At 43.7% G+C, this 14,489-nt stretch overlaps 11 non-coding genes across 11 annotated transcripts; all 11 read right to left on the minus strand.

Annotated features, from left to right (window-relative positions):
* Positions 1-423: 423 nt before the first annotated feature.
* Trnar-ucu lies at positions 424-496 on the minus strand. Its single transcript has one exon. It is a non-coding gene; the product is annotated as a tRNA-Arg (tRNA).
* A 1,227-nt stretch (positions 497-1,723) lies between these two features.
* On the minus strand, positions 1,724-1,796 carry Trnar-ucu. The gene has a single exon. It is a non-coding gene; the product is annotated as a tRNA-Arg (tRNA).
* A 1,227-nt stretch (positions 1,797-3,023) lies between these two features.
* On the minus strand, positions 3,024-3,096 carry Trnar-ucu. The gene has a single exon. It is a non-coding gene; the product is annotated as a tRNA-Arg (tRNA).
* Positions 3,097-4,323: 1,227 nt separating this feature from the next.
* Trnar-ucu lies at positions 4,324-4,396 on the minus strand. The gene has a single exon. It is a non-coding gene; the product is annotated as a tRNA-Arg (tRNA).
* Positions 4,397-5,623: 1,227 nt separating this feature from the next.
* Trnar-ucu lies at positions 5,624-5,696 on the minus strand. Its single transcript has one exon. It is a non-coding gene; the product is annotated as a tRNA-Arg (tRNA).
* Positions 5,697-6,923: 1,227 nt separating this feature from the next.
* On the minus strand, positions 6,924-6,996 carry Trnar-ucu. The gene has a single exon. It is a non-coding gene; the product is annotated as a tRNA-Arg (tRNA).
* Positions 6,997-8,223: 1,227 nt separating this feature from the next.
* Positions 8,224-8,296, minus strand: Trnar-ucu. The gene has a single exon. It is a non-coding gene; the product is annotated as a tRNA-Arg (tRNA).
* A 1,227-nt stretch (positions 8,297-9,523) lies between these two features.
* On the minus strand, positions 9,524-9,596 carry Trnar-ucu. The gene has a single exon. It is a non-coding gene; the product is annotated as a tRNA-Arg (tRNA).
* A 1,227-nt stretch (positions 9,597-10,823) lies between these two features.
* Trnar-ucu lies at positions 10,824-10,896 on the minus strand. The gene has a single exon. It is a non-coding gene; the product is annotated as a tRNA-Arg (tRNA).
* A 1,227-nt stretch (positions 10,897-12,123) lies between these two features.
* On the minus strand, positions 12,124-12,196 carry Trnar-ucu. The gene has a single exon. It is a non-coding gene; the product is annotated as a tRNA-Arg (tRNA).
* A 1,227-nt stretch (positions 12,197-13,423) lies between these two features.
* Trnar-ucu lies at positions 13,424-13,496 on the minus strand. The gene has a single exon. It is a non-coding gene; the product is annotated as a tRNA-Arg (tRNA).
* Between the last annotated feature and the right edge of the window lie 993 nt (positions 13,497-14,489).

Genomic DNA, 14,489 nt, shown 5'->3' on the forward strand with positions numbered 1-14,489 from the left:
TACTTTTCTCACTTGTGGCCGAGAAAACTGAAACCCTCTCAGCTTGGGCTGGAAGAATTAAAGATCATGACTGGGATTACATACATTGACTCGTGAAGTAATACAAAATTATTTCACTCTTCATTGTATTTGTTTCTGTACAAAATGTGCGTTCTATTGCTATATTTCTATCTGTAGGTAAAAATTGGGTATTGAAAGAAAATTTGCGTGAACAGGCACGTGAAGATATGGTTCCGTTTTTACAGCATTTACACATAACAGCGTCATGGATAACAGATCTACGAGAATTTTGCTTGTATGTGTAAGGTTGACATATTTAAGCATAGAACTGAGGTCACAACAATTTTCACCTTTTGAAGACGCTTGTGGTTACCCATATGTCAATACCCATCTCGTGATTGGCACATGTTTTTAAAAATTGCCCGTCCCTTGTGGGGATCGAACCCACGACCTTTGGATTAGAAGTCCAACGCGCTATCCTCTGCGCCAAAGGGACGCTGTGCAAGTGACGGGCTCAGATGTAAGAGATTCTGCAAGACATGACCCGTGCTACATGTCTCGCGTTACTTTTCTGATAGGCTTACTTTCATATTTCTCTGAAGCAATTACATCAAAGACTCATTATTTATGTAACAGACACGATACATCACTCCGAATCGCTCTGTTTACCATGGCCCTACTGATTGAAACACCTGCGTATTGACAGAGTTGCTCTGTACAATCGTAGTAACACAGTCCTGCTATTAGATTCGCTCACGTGCGCTGCTTACAGATAAATGGGAATTACGCTCTTTAGAACAGCATCCACTCACAAAGTGGTAAACGACACACTGGAAACACTGTATGATTAGTCACATTTTTTGACTTTGGTTGACTGCTGTGTCACAGCCGGTCCCCATCATATGTATACACTCCAACGGACGTGTGTGCCCTGTTAGCACATTTGCCAGGAACGTTAGCTGCATCACCTCCCTGTCAATTTCATGCCGTCCTCGAAGCGTCAGCCATTGCTTGGTGACAGTGTGTTTCGATGAGACGTGGACAGATGATGCATCTCTCTCGCCGTCAGTTATAGGCGGGAATCATACTTAATGTAGTTTTCTGCAAGCGTCAGCGGAGCGTCAGACGTCTCTGTCTGGTCTTCTCCCTTCATGCATCCAGCAAGTCCCCTCCTGACAGTCCCCAGCAAAAGCCCCCTGCGCTGAAGCGAATATTGCCGCCGTTTCTATAGATACAGAGTGCCATTGTTTAATGGGAACAGTTAAGGAACCATAGTACTATATCTTGTTGTGAAACAGTCTACTTTTCTCACTTGTGGCCGAGAAAACTGAAACCCTCTCAGCTTGGGCTGGAAGAATTAAAGATCATGACTGGGATTACATACATTGACTCGTGAAGTAATACAAAATTATTTCACTCTTCATTGTATTTGTTTCTGTACAAAATGTGCGTTCTATTGCTATATTTCTATCTGTAGGTAAAAATTGGGTATTGAAAGAAAATTTGCGTGAACAGGCACGTGAAGATATGGTTCCGTTTTTACAGCATTTACACATAACAGCGTCATGGATAACAGATCTACGAGAATTTTGCTTGTATGTGTAAGGTTGACATATTTAAGCATAGAACTGAGGTCACAACAATTTTCACCTTTTGAAGACGCTTGTGGTTACCCATATGTCAATACCCATCTCGTGATTGGCACATGTTTTTAAAAATTGCCCGTCCCTTGTGGGGATCGAACCCACGACCTTTGGATTAGAAGTCCAACGCGCTATCCTCTGCGCCAAAGGGACGCTGTGCAAGTGACGGGCTCAGATGTAAGAGATTCTGCAAGACATGACCCGTGCTACATGTCTCGCGTTACTTTTCTGATAGGCTTACTTTCATATTTCTCTGAAGCAATTACATCAAAGACTCATTATTTATGTAACAGACACGATACATCACTCCGAATCGCTCTGTTTACCATGGCCCTACTGATTGAAACACCTGCGTATTGACAGAGTTGCTCTGTACAATCGTAGTAACACAGTCCTGCTATTAGATTCGCTCACGTGCGCTGCTTACAGATAAATGGGAATTACGCTCTTTAGAACAGCATCCACTCACAAAGTGGTAAACGACACACTGGAAACACTGTATGATTAGTCACATTTTTTGACTTTGGTTGACTGCTGTGTCACAGCCGGTCCCCATCATATGTATACACTCCAACGGACGTGTGTGCCCTGTTAGCACATTTGCCAGGAACGTTAGCTGCATCACCTCCCTGTCAATTTCATGCCGTCCTCGAAGCGTCAGCCATTGCTTGGTGACAGTGTGTTTCGATGAGACGTGGACAGATGATGCATCTCTCTCGCCGTCAGTTATAGGCGGGAATCATACTTAATGTAGTTTTCTGCAAGCGTCAGCGGAGCGTCAGACGTCTCTGTCTGGTCTTCTCCCTTCTTGCATCCAGCAAGTCCCCTCCTGACAGTCCCCAGCAAAAGCCCCCTGCGCTGAAGCGAATATTGCCGCCGTTTCTATAGATACAGAGTGCCATTGTTTAATGGGAACAGTTAAGGAACCATAGTACTATATCTTGTTGTGAAACAGTCTACTTTTCTCACTTGTGGCCGAGAAAACTGAAACCCTCTCAGCTTGGGCTGGAAGAATTAAAGATCATGACTGGGATTACATACATTGACTCGTGAAGTAATACAAAATTATTTCACTCTTCATTGTATTTGTTTCTGTACAAAATGTGCGTTCTATTGCTATATTTCTATCTGTAGGTAAAAATTGGGTATTGAAAGAAAATTTGCGTGAACAGGCACGTGAAGATATGGTTCCGTTTTTACAGCATTTACACATAACAGCGTCATGGATAACAGATCTACGAGAATTTTGCTTGTATGTGTAAGGTTGACATATTTAAGCATAGAACTGAGGTCACAACAATTTTCACCTTTTGAAGACGCTTGTGGTTACCCATATGTCAATACCCATCTCGTGATTGGCACATGTTTTTAAAAATTGCCCGTCCCTTGTGGGGATCGAACCCACGACCTTTGGATTAGAAGTCCAACGCGCTATCCTCTGCGCCAAAGGGACGCTGTGCAAGTGACGGGCTCAGATGTAAGAGATTCTGCAAGACATGACCCGTGCTACATGTCTCGCGTTACTTTTCTGATAGGCTTACTTTCATATTTCTCTGAAGCAATTACATCAAAGACTCATTATTTATGTAACAGACACGATACATCACTCCGAATCGCTCTGTTTACCATGGCCCTACTGATTGAAACACCTGCGTATTGACAGAGTTGCTCTGTACAATCGTAGTAACACAGTCCTGCTATTAGATTCGCTCACGTGCGCTGCTTACAGATAAATGGGAATTACGCTCTTTAGAACAGCATCCACTCACAAAGTGGTAAACGACACACTGGAAACACTGTATGATTAGTCACATTTTTTGACTTTGGTTGACTGCTGTGTCACAGCCGGTCCCCATCATATGTATACACTCCAACGGACGTGTGTGCCCTGTTAGCACATTTGCCAGGAACGTTAGCTGCATCACCTCCCTGTCAATTTCATGCCGTCCTCGAAGCGTCAGCCATTGCTTGGTGACAGTGTGTTTCGATGAGACGTGGACAGATGATGCATCTCTCTCGCCGTCAGTTATAGGCGGGAATCATACTTAATGTAGTTTTCTGCAAGCGTCAGCGGAGCGTCAGACGTCTCTGTCTGGTCTTCTCCCTTCTTGCATCCAGCAAGTCCCCTCCTGACAGTCCCCAGCAAAAGCCCCCTGCGCTGAAGCGAATATTGCCGCCGTTTCTATAGATACAGAGTGCCATTGTTTAATGGGAACAGTTAAGGAACCATAGTACTATATCTTGTTGTGAAACAGTCTACTTTTCTCACTTGTGGCCGAGAAAACTGAAACCCTCTCAGCTTGGGCTGGAAGAATTAAAGATCATGACTGGGATTACATACATTGACTCGTGAAGTAATACAAAATTATTTCACTCTTCATTGTATTTGTTTCTGTACAAAATGTGCGTTCTATTGCTATATTTCTATCTGTAGGTAAAAATTGGGTATTGAAAGAAAATTTGCGTGAACAGGCACGTGAAGATATGGTTCCGTTTTTACAGCATTTACACATAACAGCGTCATGGATAACAGATCTACGAGAATTTTGCTTGTATGTGTAAGGTTGACATATTTAAGCATAGAACTGAGGTCACAACAATTTTCACCTTTTGAAGACGCTTGTGGTTACCCATATGTCAATACCCATCTCGTGATTGGCACATGTTTTTAAAAATTGCCCGTCCCTTGTGGGGATCGAACCCACGACCTTTGGATTAGAAGTCCAACGCGCTATCCTCTGCGCCAAAGGGACGCTGTGCAAGTGACGGGCTCAGATGTAAGAGATTCTGCAAGACATGACCCGTGCTACATGTCTCGCGTTACTTTTCTGATAGGCTTACTTTCATATTTCTCTGAAGCAATTACATCAAAGACTCATTATTTATGTAACAGACACGATACATCACTCCGAATCGCTCTGTTTACCATGGCCCTACTGATTGAAACACCTGCGTATTGACAGAGTTGCTCTGTACAATCGTAGTAACACAGTCCTGCTATTAGATTCGCTCACGTGCGCTGCTTACAGGTAAATGGGAATTACGCTCTTTAGAACAGCATCCACTCACAAAGTGGTAAACGACACACTGGAAACACTGTATGATTAGTCACATTTTTTGACTTTGGTTGACTGCTGTGTCACAGCCGGTCCCCATCATATGTATACACTCCAACGGACGTGTGTGCCCTGTTAGCACATTTGCCAGGAACGTTAGCTGCATCACCTCCCTGTCAATTTCATGCCGTCCTCGAAGCGTCAGCCATTGCTTGGTGACAGTGTGTTTCGATGAGACGTGGACAGATGATGCATCTCTCTCGCCGTCAGTTATAGGCGGGAATCATACTTAATGTAGTTTTCTGCAAGCGTCAGCGGAGCGTCAGACGTCTCTGTCTGGTCTTCTCCCTTCTTGCATCCAGCAAGTCCCCTCCTGACAGTCCCCAGCAAAAGCCCCCTGCGCTGAAGCGAATATTGCCGCCGTTTCTATAGATACAGAGTGCCATTGTTTAATGGGAACAGTTAAGGAACCATAGTACTATATCTTGTTGTGAAACAGTCTACTTTTCTCACTTGTGGCCGAGAAAACTGAAACCCTCTCAGCTTGGGCTGGAAGAATTAAAGATCATGACTGGGATTACATACATTGACTCGTGAAGTAATACAAAATTATTTCACTCTTCATTGTATTTGTTTCTGTACAAAATGTGCGTTCTATTGCTATATTTCTATCTGTAGGTAAAAATTGGGTATTGAAAGAAAATTTGCGTGAACAGGCACGTGAAGATATGGTTCCGTTTTTACAGCATTTACACATAACAGCGTCATGGATAACAGATCTACGAGAATTTTGCTTGTATGTGTAAGGTTGACATATTTAAGCATAGAACTGAGGTCACAACAATTTTCACCTTTTGAAGACGCTTGTGGTTACCCATATGTCAATACCCATCTCGTGATTGGCACATGTTTTTAAAAATTGCCCGTCCCTTGTGGGGATCGAACCCACGACCTTTGGATTAGAAGTCCAACGCGCTATCCTCTGCGCCAAAGGGACGCTGTGCAAGTGACGGGCTCAGATGTAAGAGATTCTGCAAGACATGACCCGTGCTACATGTCTCGCGTTACTTTTCTGATAGGCTTACTTTCATATTTCTCTGAAGCAATTACATCAAAGACTCATTATTTATGTAACAGACACGATACATCACTCCGAATCGCTCTGTTTACCATGGCCCTACTGATTGAAACACCTGCGTATTGACAGAGTTGCTCTGTACAATCGTAGTAACACAGTCCTGCTATTAGATTCGCTCACGTGCGCTGCTTACAGATAAATGGGAATTACGCTCTTTAGAACAGCATCCACTCACAAAGTGGTAAACGACACACTGGAAACACTGTATGATTAGTCACATTTTTTGACTTTGGTTGACTGCTGTGTCACAGCCGGTCCCCATCATATGTATACACTCCAACGGACGTGTGTGCCCTGTTAGCACATTTGCCAGGAACGTTAGCTGCATCACCTCCCTGTCAATTTCATGCCGTCCTCGAAGCGTCAGCCATTGCTTGGTGACAGTGTGTTTCGATGAGACGTGGACAGATGATGCATCTCTCTCGCCGTCAGTTATAGGCGGGAATCATACTTAATGTAGTTTTCTGCAAGCGTCAGCGGAGCGTCAGACGTCTCTGTCTGGTCTTCTCCCTTCATGCATCCAGCAAGTCCCCTCCTGACAGTCCCCAGCAAAAGCCCCCTGCGCTGAAGCGAATATTGCCGCCGTTTCTATAGATACAGAGTGCCATTGTTTAATGGGAACAGTTAAGGAACCATAGTACTATATCTTGTTGTGAAACAGTCTACTTTTCTCACTTGTGGCCGAGAAAACTGAAACCCTCTCAGCTTGGGCTGGAAGAATTAAAGATCATGACTGGGATTACATACATTGACTCGTGAAGTAATACAAAATTATTTCACTCTTCATTGTATTTGTTTCTGTACAAAATGTGCGTTCTATTGCTATATTTCTATCTGTAGGTAAAAATTGGGTATTGAAAGAAAATTTGCGTGAACAGGCACGTGAAGATATGGTTCCGTTTTTACAGCATTTACACATAACAGCGTCATGGATAACAGATCTACGAGAATTTTGCTTGTATGTGTAAGGTTGACATATTTAAGCATAGAACTGAGGTCACAACAATTTTCACCTTTTGAAGACGCTTGTGGTTACCCATATGTCAATACCCATCTCGTGATTGTCACATGTTTTTAAAAATTGCCCGTCCCTTGTGGGGATCGAACCCACGACCTTTGGATTAGAAGTCCAACGCGCTATCCTCTGCGCCAAAGGGACGCTGTGCAAGTGACGGGCTCAGATGTAAGAGATTCTGCAAGACATGACCCGTGCTACATGTCTCGCGTTACTTTTCTGATAGGCTTACTTTCATATTTCTCTGAAGCAATTACATCAAAGACTCATTATTTATGTAACAGACACGATACATCACTCCGAATCGCTCTGTTTACCATGGCCCTACTGATTGAAACACCTGCGTATTGACAGAGTTGCTCTGTACAATCGTAGTAACACAGTCCTGCTATTAGATTCGCTCACGTGCGCTGCTTACAGATAAATGGGAATTACGCTCTTTAGAACAGCATCCACTCACAAAGTGGTAAACGACACACTGGAAACACTGTATGATTAGTCACATTTTTTGACTTTGGTTGACTGCTGTGTCACAGCCGGTCCCCATCATATGTATACACTCCAACGGACGTGTGTGCCCTGTTAGCACATTTGCCAGGAACGTTAGCTGCATCACCTCCCTGTCAATTTCATGCCGTCCTCGAAGCGTCAGCCATTGCTTGGTGACAGTGTGTTTCGATGAGACGTGGACAGATGATGCATCTCTCTCGCCGTCAGTTATAGGCGGGAATCATACTTAATGTAGTTTTCTGCAAGCGTCAGCGGAGCGTCAGACGTCTCTGTCTGGTCTTCTCCCTTCATGCATCCAGCAAGTCCCCTCCTGACAGTCCCCAGCAAAAGCCCCCTGCGCTGAAGCGAATATTGCCGCCGTTTCTATAGATACAGAGTGCCATTGTTTAATGGGAACAGTTAAGGAACCATAGTACTATATCTTGTTGTGAAACAGTCTACTTTTCTCACTTGTGGCCGAGAAAACTGAAACCCTCTCAGCTTGGGCTGGAAGAATTAAAGATCATGACTGGGATTACATACATTGACTCGTGAAGTAATACAAAATTATTTCACTCTTCATTGTATTTGTTTCTGTACAAAATGTGCGTTCTATTGCTATATTTCTATCTGTAGGTAAAAATTGGGTATTGAAAGAAAATTTGCGTGAACAGGCACGTGAAGATATGGTTCCGTTTTTACAGCATTTACACATAACAGCGTCATGGATAACAGATCTACGAGAATTTTGCTTGTATGTGTAAGGTTGACATATTTAAGCATAGAACTGAGGTCACAACAATTTTCACCTTTTGAAGACGCTTGTGGTTACCCATATGTCAATACCCATCTCGTGATTGGCACATGTTTTTAAAAATTGCCCGTCCCTTGTGGGGATCGAACCCACGACCTTTGGATTAGAAGTCCAACGCGCTATCCTCTGCGCCAAAGGGACGCTGTGCAAGTGACGGGCTCAGATGTAAGAGATTCTGCAAGACATGACCCGTGCTACATGTCTCGCGTTACTTTTCTGATAGGCTTACTTTCATATTTCTCTGAAGCAATTACATCAAAGACTCATTATTTATGTAACAGACACGATACATCACTCCGAATCGCTCTGTTTACCATGGCCCTACTGATTGAAACACCTGCGTATTGACAGAGTTGCTCTGTACAATCGTAGTAACACAGTCCTGCTATTAGATTCGCTCACGTGCGCTGCTTACAGATAAATGGGAATTACGCTCTTTAGAACAGCATCCACTCACAAAGTGGTAAACGACACACTGGAAACACTGTATGATTAGTCACATTTTTTGACTTTGGTTGACTGCTGTGTCACAGCCGGTCCCCATCATATGTATACACTCCAACGGACGTGTGTGCCCTGTTAGCACATTTGCCAGGAACGTTAGCTGCATCACCTCCCTGTCAATTTCATGCCGTCCTCGAAGCGTCAGCCATTGCTTGGTGACAGTGTGTTTCGATGAGACGTGGACAGATGATGCATCTCTCTCGCCGTCAGTTATAGGCGGGAATCATACTTAATGTAGTTTTCTGCAAGCGTCAGCGGAGCGTCAGACGTCTCTGTCTGGTCTTCTCCCTTCTTGCATCCAGCAAGTCCCCTCCTGACAGTCCCCAGCAAAAGCCCCCTGCGCTGAAGCGAATATTGCCGCCGTTTCTATAGATACAGAGTGCCATTGTTTAATGGGAACAGTTAAGGAACCATAGTACTATATCTTGTTGTGAAACAGTCTACTTTTCTCACTTGTGGCCGAGAAAACTGAAACCCTCTCAGCTTGGGCTGGAAGAATTAAAGATCATGACTGGGATTACATACATTGACTCGTGAAGTAATACAAAATTATTTCACTCTTCATTGTATTTGTTTCTGTACAAAATGTGCGTTCTATTGCTATATTTCTATCTGTAGGTAAAAATTGGGTATTGAAAGAAAATTTGCGTGAACAGGCACGTGAAGATATGGTTCCGTTTTTACAGCATTTACACATAACAGCGTCATGGATAACAGATCTACGAGAATTTTGCTTGTATGTGTAAGGTTGACATATTTAAGCATAGAACTGAGGTCACAACAATTTTCACCTTTTGAAGACGCTTGTGGTTACCCATATGTCAATACCCATCTCGTGATTGGCACATGTTTTTAAAAATTGCCCGTCCCTTGTGGGGATCGAACCCACGACCTTTGGATTAGAAGTCCAACGCGCTATCCTCTGCGCCAAAGGGACGCTGTGCAAGTGACGGGCTCAGATGTAAGAGATTCTGCAAGACATGACCCGTGCTACATGTCTCGCGTTACTTTTCTGATAGGCTTACTTTCATATTTCTCTGAAGCAATTACATCAAAGACTCATTATTTATGTAACAGACACGATACATCACTCCGAATCGCTCTGTTTACCATGGCTCTACTGATTGAAACACCTGCGTATTGACAGAGTTGCTCTGTACAATCGTAGTAACACAGTCCTGCTATTAGATTCGCTCACGTGCGCTGCTTACAGATAAATGGGAATTACGCTCTTTAGAACAGCATCCACTCACAAAGTGGTAAACGACACACTGGAAACACTGTATGATTAGTCACATTTTTTGACTTTGGTTGACTGCTGTGTCACAGCCGGTCCCCATCATATGTATACACTCCAACGGACGTGTGTGCCCTGTTAGCACATTTGCCAGGAACGTTAGCTGCATCACCTCCCTGTCAATTTCATGCCGTCCTCGAAGCGTCAGCCATTGCTTGGTGACAGTGTGTTTCGATGAGACGTGGACAGATGATGCATCTCTCTCGCCGTCAGTTATAGGCGGGAATCATACTTAATGTAGTTTTCTGCAAGCGTCAGCGGAGCGTCAGACGTCTCTGTCTGGTCTTCTCCCTTCTTGCATCCAGCAAGTCCCCTCCTGACAGTCCCCAGCAAAAGCCCCCTGCGCTGAAGCGAATATTGCCGCCGTTTCTATAGATACAGAGTGCCATTGTTTAATGGGAACAGTTAAGGAACCATAGTACTATATCTTGTTGTGAAACAGTCTACTTTTCTCACTTGTGGCCGAGAAAACTGAAACCCTCTCAGCTTGGGCTGGAAGAATTAAAGATCATGACTGGGATTACATACATTGACTCGTGAAGTAATACAAAATTATTTCACTCTTCATTGTATTTGTTTCTGTACAAAATGTGCGTTCTATTGCTATATTTCTATCTGTAGGTAAAAATTGGGTATTGAAAGAAAATTTGCGTGAACAGGCACGTGAAGATATGGTTCCGTTTTTACAGCATTTACACATAACAGCGTCATGGATGACAGATCTACGAGAATTTTGCTTGTATGTGTAAGGTTGACATATTTAAGCATAGAACTGAGGTCACAACAATTTTCACCTTTTGAAGACGCTTGTGGTTACCCATATGTCAATACCCATCTCGTGATTGGCACATGTTTTTAAAAATTGCCCGTCCCTTGTGGGGATCGAACCCACGACCTTTGGATTAGAAGTCCAACGCGCTATCCTCTGCGCCAAAGGGACGCTGTGCAAGTGACGGGCTCAGATGTAAGAGATTCTGCAAGACATGACCCGTGCTACATGTCTCGCGTTACTTTTCTGATAGGCTTACTTTCATATTTCTCTGAAGCAATTACATCAAAGACTAATTATTTATGTAACAGACACGATACATCACTCCGAATCGCTCTGTTTACCATGGCCCTACTGATTGAAACACCTGCGTATTGACAGAGTTGCTCTGTACAATCGTAGTAACACAGTCCTGCTATTAGATTCGCTCACGTGCGCTGCTTACAGATAAATGGGAATTACGCTCTTTAGAACAGCATCCACTCACAAAGTGGTAAACGACACACTGGAAACACTGTATGATTAGTCACATTTTTTGACTTTGGTTGACTGCTGTGTCACAGCCGGTCCCCATCATATGTATACACTCCAACGGACGTGTGTGCCCTGTTAGCACATTTGCCAGGAACGTTAGCTGCATCACCTCCCTGTCAATTTCATGCCGTCCTCGAAGCGTCAGCCATTGCTTGGTGACAGTGTGTTTCGATGAGACGTGGACAGATGATGCATCTCTCTCGCCGTCAGTTATAGGCGGGAATCATACTTAATGTAGTTTTCTGCAAGCGTCAGCGGAGCGTCAGACGTCTCTGTCTGGTCTTCTCCCTTCTTGCATCCAGCAAGTCCCCTCCTGACAGTCCCCAGCAAAAGCCCCCTGCGCTGAAGCGAATATTGCCGCCGTTTCTATAGATACAGAGTGCCATTGTTTAATGGGAACAGTTAAGGAACCATAGTACTATATCTTGTTGTGAAACAGTCTACTTTTCTCACTTGTGGCCGAGAAAACTGAAACCCTCTCAGCTTGGGCTGGAAGAATTAAAGATCATGACTGGGATTACATACATTGACTCGTGAAGTAATACAAAATTATTTCACTCTTCATTGTATTTGTTTCTGTACAAAATGTGCGTTCTATTGCTATATTTCTATCTGTAGGTAAAAATTGGGTATTGAAAGAAAATTTGCGTGAACAGGCACGTGAAGATATGGTTCCGTTTTTACAGCATTTACACATAACAGCGTCATGGATAACAGATCTACGAGAATTTTGCTTGTATGTGTAAGGTTGACATATTTAAGCATAGAACTGAGGTCACAACAATTTTCACCTTTTGAAGACGCTTGTGGTTACCCATATGTCAATACCCATCTCGTGATTGGCACATGTTTTTAAAAATTGCCCGTCCCTTGTGGGGATCGAACCCACGACCTTTGGATTAGAAGTCCAACGCGCTATCCTCTGCGCCAAAGGGACGCTGTGCAAGTGACGGGCTCAGATGTAAGAGATTCTGCAAGACATGACCCGTGCTACATGTCTCGCGTTACTTTTCTGATAGGCTTACTTTCATATTTCTCTGAAGCAATTACATCAAAGACTCATTATTTATGTAACAGACACGATACATCACTCCGAATCGCTCTGTTTACCATGGCCCTACTGATTGAAACACCTGCGTATTGACAGAGTTGCTCTGTACAATCGTAGTAACACAGTCCTGCTATTAGATTCGCTCACGTGCGCTGCTTACAGATAAATGGGAATTACGCTCTTTAGAACAGCATCCACTCACAAAGTGGTAAACGACACACTGGAAACACTGTATGATTAGTCACATTTTTTGACTTTGGTTGACTGCTGTGTCACAGCCGGTCCCCATCATATGTATACACTCCAACGGACGTGTGTGCCCTGTTAGCACATTTGCCAGGAACGTTAGCTGCATCACCTCCCTGTCAATTTCATGCCGTCCTCGAAGCGTCAGCCATTGCTTGGTGACAGTGTGTTTCGATGAGACGTGGACAGATGATGCATCTCTCTCGCCGTCAGTTATAGGCGGGAATCATACTTAATGTAGTTTTCTGCAAGCGTCAGCGGAGCGTCAGACGTCTCTGTCTGGTCTTCTCCCTTCATGCATCCAGCAAGTCCCCTCCTGACAGTCCCCAGCAAAAGCCCCCTGCGCTGAAGCGAATATTGCCGCCGTTTCTATAGATACAGAGTGCCATTGTTTAATGGGAACAGTTAAGGAACCATAGTACTATATCTTGTTGTGAAACAGTCTACTTTTCTCACTTGTGGCCGAGAAAACTGAAACCCTCTCAGCTTGGGCTGGAAGAATTAAAGATCATGACTGGGATTACATACATTGACTCGTGAAGTAATACAAAATTATTTCACTCTTCATTGTATTTGTTTCTGTACAAAATGTGCGTTCTATTGCTATATTTCTATCTGTAGGTAAAAATTGGGTATTGAAAGAAAATTTGCGTGAACAGGCACGTGAAGATATGGTTCCGTTTTTACAGCATTTACACATAACAGCGTCATGGATAACAGATCTACGAGAATTTTGCTTGTATGTGTAAGGTTGACATATTTAAGCATAGAACTGAGGTCACAACAATTTTCACCTTTTGAAGACGCTTGTGGTTACCCATATGTCAATACCCATCTCGTGATTGGCACATGTTTTTAAAAATTGCCCGTCCCTTGTGGGGATCGAACCCACGACCTTTGGATTAGAAGTCCAACGCGCTATCCTCTGCGCCAAAGGGACGCTGTGCAAGTGACGGGCTCAGATGTAAGAGATTCTGCAAGACATGACCCGTGCTACATGTCTCGCGTTACTTTTCTGATAGGCTTACTTTCATATTTCTCTGAAGCAATTACATCAAAGACTCATTATTTATGTAACAGACACGATACATCACTCCGAATCGCTCTGTTTACCGTGGCCCTACTGATTGAAACACCTGCGTATTGACAGAGTTGCTCTGTACAATCGTAGTAACACAGTCCTGCTATTAGATTCGCTCACGTGCGCTGCTTACAGATAAATGGGAATTACGCTCTTTAGAACAGCATCCACTCACAAAGTGGTAAACGACACACTGGAAACACTGTATGATTAGTCACATTTTTTGACTTTGGTTGACTGCTGTGTCACAGCCGGTCCCCATCATATGTATACACTCCAACGGACGTGTGTGCCCTGTTAGCACATTTGCCAGGAACGTTAGCTGCATCACCTCCCTGTCAATTTCATGCCGTCCTCGAAGCGTCAGCCATTGCTTGGTGACAGTGTGTTTCGATGAGACGTGGACAGATGATGCATCTCTCTCGCCGTCAGTTATAGGCGGGAATCATACTTAATGTAGTTTTCTGCAAGCGTCAGCGGAGCGTCAGACGTCTCTGTCTGGTCTTCTCCCTTCATGCATCCAGCAAGTCCCCTCCTGACAGTCCCCAGCAAAAGCCCCCTGCGCTGAAGCGAATATTGCCGCCGTTTCTATAGATACAGAGTGCCATTGTTTAATGGGAACAGTTAAGGAACCATAGTACTATATCTTGTTGTGAAACAGTCTACTTTTCTCACTTGTGGCCGAGAAAACTGAAACCCTCTCAGCTTGGGCTGGAAGAATTAAAGATCATGACTGGGATTACATACATTGACTCGTGAAGTAATACAAAATTATTTCACTCTTCATTGTATTTGTTTCTGTACAAAATGTGCGTTCTATTGCTATATTTCTATCTGTAGGTAAAAATTGGG

The sequence above is a fragment of the Schistocerca americana genome, chromosome 1, assembly GCF_021461395.2.
Source record: "Schistocerca americana isolate TAMUIC-IGC-003095 chromosome 1, iqSchAmer2.1, whole genome shotgun sequence".
In the NCBI taxonomy this organism is placed as follows: Eukaryota; Metazoa; Arthropoda; class Insecta; order Orthoptera; family Acrididae; genus Schistocerca; species Schistocerca americana.